Source organism: Phymastichus coffea, unplaced genomic scaffold, assembly GCF_024137745.1.
Source record: "Phymastichus coffea isolate CEN01 unplaced genomic scaffold, Cenicafe_Pcof_1.1 PCOF00046, whole genome shotgun sequence".
Lineage (NCBI taxonomy): Eukaryota > Metazoa > Arthropoda > Insecta > Hymenoptera > Eulophidae > Phymastichus > Phymastichus coffea.
The window spans coordinates 1595799-1600093 of record NW_026706857.1 but is presented as its reverse complement, the minus strand read 5'-3'; positions in this window follow the sequence as shown (position 1 = coordinate 1600093).

Here is a 4295-nt window from a genome sequence, read left to right as displayed (position 1 = left end):
GAGCGAGCCTGCGCGGAAGCCTCCGACGAGCGCGGCGGACGACTCTCCCACCCAGAGCTCTCCTACGTCACTGCTATATCGCTCTCGCTCGTTCACTCGTCCTCCTTGCCTCGCCTCTACACGCACGCACACCTATGCACCCGCCGCTCTCGCTCGCTCTATCTGCGACGTTTGCTTTTCAGCTGCGCTTTCGCACTGCGCCTGGACAACCTGTGCGGCTGCCGCCCACCTCCGACCACCATCGATTTTTCCCTCTTTTTCCTTTAATTGCTCTAACCCTCTGTGGCTCTGCCTTTCACGCACACGAGTGTGTGCCTGTGCACGCGCGATTGGCCTTCTTTCTCTTTGGGGCTCACGGCTTCGCGAGCATCGTCGCCTTTGCCACGATCGTTTGCTATGACGCGAGAGCCTTTTTTTATTTCTTTCGGTCACCAACGATAATGGATCGATTACGGTCTCTCCATTGAAGCCTCGCCGTTAATACGTACGACAAGTATAATCTTATCGAATTTGAAAAAAAGTTTTTTTTTTATTATTTTTATAAAATGTACCATTGCAGGCGATTCGATAAACCAGGCAGATAACTTGGTGACGTCGAATCAAATTTTCCGGAAAATTCAAGTCAATTTCAGAAGTTTCCAGACTATTCTCGATGTCATTGCACATTTATGTGACATCTTGTCTCATCTTCTATTTTTCTTGCAACGTTTGTGTAATTCAGTGAAATTCCGGCAAAATATTTTTAAACTTTGTAAAGTACACTTGAGAATGTCTTGTTCATTCACATTACATTTTTCAACTAAAATTTTTAATATTACAAAAGCGGTATTAAAATAGTTTACATTTTAAAAATAATTTTTTATGGCGCGAAACTCCATGTATTTAAAACTCTTTTTATATAGAACGTCTTAAATATAAGGGGCATAAGCAAACCTCCTCGATGTACTTCTACCAGTAGATAGAAAATATCCTAAAAATAATAATAAAATAAATGATCCAGGTACATTCCAATGATTTCGTGGAATGTTGCCGAATTCGATTTGATGAATCGAAGTATGAAAAAATAGACCAAGATTAAAAATGTGGCGTACATACTTAAAGATTAATAGAATCTATCTAGGTTTTTCTGGATTGTTCGATGAGGAATGTACCTAGAAACTTTTAGAATATTTAGTAAAATAGTTTAGAAATATCTAGAACATTCACGATTATTCTGAAAATCTAGCATTTTCCAGAACCTTTCTATGGTGTAAATCATGAATATTCGAACAAATTCTCGAGTATTCTCGAATACTAAATATTGGGTATACTGGAATCTACCTGGAAACTTTGAGAATGTTCTATATAACGTGTATTTTTAAAGTTACTAGTTGTAACAAATTTGCATTGGTACTTAAGTGGAATTTATTTAACAATGAATATACACAATTCGGAATCCATTAAAAAATGCCATTTATTGATAGTTTTCATTTTTCTAAGCACTTTCAATGCCTTGAATGACAATACCTGTGACTAAAGCAGGACCCACCCCTTTCTGTAAATTAGTTTGATAGCTCGATGGCAAGTGAAACTATACAACCTTTCACGAGAGCCTTTCAGCTGATTGAGCATTGTCGTAATAATATTTTTAATTCCGAGCGTTTCATTAATTACTCGAACGCAAAAAAAAGCTTACGTAACGATGCGAATCACACAAGCAGGATTTATGGGGTAGAAAAAGTCGTGAAAGAAAGCGGCAGCAGCAAAGCGATCAAAGAGTTAATTTCCAGACTTCGATGTAACTTTTAGTTTTATTCTTTCACTACTCCAGGTGATTCACCCGATCACCTCAAGGAAATTGCACGTCATCGGCGTACATAACTTTTCCGCTTAAAGTCAATCAATGCCTAATCAAACATTCGTTAAATCAAGCATCGTCATTTGTCGATGGTACTTGAAAAAGCTCGCGAAAAGAAAAAAATGTACGAACATAACAATGCACTCGAAAACGACGGAACGAACTCGGCAGTAATTCGTTCATTAAAATGCAACCCTCGAATGTATAAGCACAATGAAAAAAGAAAGTATATAACTCTCCACAGACACAATGGCAGGATAAGAGAAAGCCTCATCAGCGAAGCACTTGCCTGTATCGGAAGTAAAGCTCGTGGGGCGCGCGCGCACGTGCTTGCGGAGGCGATCGTCGTCCACCCACGGTGCGCGCGTGCGTCGGCGATGCTCGCCGTCGCGTCTGCCTGGCTGGCTCTCGACGCCGACGGACGTCACTCGGGATTAGAATCGGGCAGTTGGGGTCTCCGCGTTTGTACTTTTTAGGTATTTTATTTGCCTGATTTGCTCTTAGGCCCCTTTCCCGTTGGATGCTGGTAGGATTTGGCCGTTGCGCCGATTTTGCGTTCAGTGCTGCCGCGTCGTCCAGTGATTGCAATACGTAGATCTCGTCGCAATATTGTTTTCGGATAAAGGCGGAATCGTCTGGCAAATTGTCGCGTGCACGCGATGTGTAAAAGCCCAATATTATTGTTGGAAAATGAAACGGCTCGAGCCTCGGAGAGCAGATGTCGAAAGAGCTTGGGCACAAAAGGAAGTAATTGCGATTCGTTGCTTTTTTGCGAGCGAACATGTACCTGCTTGCAGCTAAACGACGGCGATTTCAAAAAGCCGATTGCCCTTGAACAATCTGTACAGCGATATATCCATTTCGCATTAAAGCAGCCTCCACAGGCACATTATACGCACATAGCAATCGGCTCCGGCAATCTAGTCCCAAACTGAGTCGTATATTACACTCTCTCGGCAGCACAGCGCATTCAATTAAAATATATCCCTCGAACAGGCGAATACAGGCGTTATATAGCGAAAAATGCAAATCAAGGCGCCGAGATATATACGCATTCCCGCCCGCGTCTGTGTGTATAGCAATACGTCAATGCGTCCATTACAATTCCTTGACAGCCAGCATTATCTTCGCGTTGCGAGCGCGTAGGTGTCTCGCCGCGAGAGAAAGCCACTGTATGCGCGGATATATATATACATTGTTGCGGAGACCGGATTTTTTCTCTCTCTCTCCCTCTCGTGGCCGTTAGCCACTGCCGTGCACTCGATAAATCGTTGATAAGGTGCAAATCGCCATGACGAAATTCACGCAATAATCCTTGTACAGCTGCCGCGCACGCGTGCTGAATATTTTATATAGGAGCTTTTTCAGCCGGCCGCTACTGTAGCTCGCGGCTACATTGATTGGAACGTTAAGGTCGAAGTTTCGAAAAGTCGAACGCTCCTGCCTCCTTTTTTTTTCTTTCCGGCTCTGTAACTTTCTAAACTTCGCGCGAGCTACCGAAACGAATTTTTGCGATGTGTGATATCGACGAAAGTCGATCTTTACCCAGCGAACAGACAAAGTCAAAAGGGAATCGGTATTTTCCGGCCGATGATGATGGTCCCAAGCGACGCAGCCTTACTTTTGCCCAGCACACAGTAGTTGCTAGCGTGCGCACACGGATGCTCGGGTAGGTCAGAAGCTTGGCAACGATGTATATGCTGGCGGTTAGCAATACACGACAATGTCAGACCAAGCGAGAGAGAGCGGGTGTCACCCCCCCCCCCCGTGTGCGCACCGCATAGAGAGCTTTTTCTTCTCTTTTCGTCGCCACCGGGCGCGACTACTAGTTCTCTCACTTCACTCCTGTATTTCAACGTTTACGTAAATACGCGTTTAACGGCTGGCTCGTCGGCTAAAATTCGATCTCTGATATGCTCGTTGGATTTTTCAATCTTTCCCGGCGAGATGGGGATTGCAAAGTAGCAGCCCTTCCTGCAGCAGAAAAACAACACCTGGATATTCTTTTTTTGTCACGTGAAAAGATTTCGTATTTCGCTGGCGTATAGGCTTGTATACGCGTGACCTATTAATTGAAGGGTATCTCGCGGAAAAGAATTGAATGGCCATAAAATTAAAAGTACTGGTAAATTGCAGGCGTTGATAAAGCGAGTTATTTAAAGATACACTTCCTGGCGACATTGATAAAGACAAAAGTGCCTTATTTCAACTGTTTAATTGAGGAAGAAACTTCGTTATTTGCGAAATTATCGTAATAGAAACGGTCCCTATACGTTGTTATACATATATTCCGCAAAAACTCGGTGTTTTTGCCTCCCCCCATATATATTCCTTCTCTCGCACCAGTCTCAGGAGAGAGAAGATGCCGGCGGTGTACGGAGTTTACCGAGCTTCGCGAAACGGCAGATGAGTATGCACTCGCGACAGCTGTGTTGTATTATTCGTCGACGCTCAAACC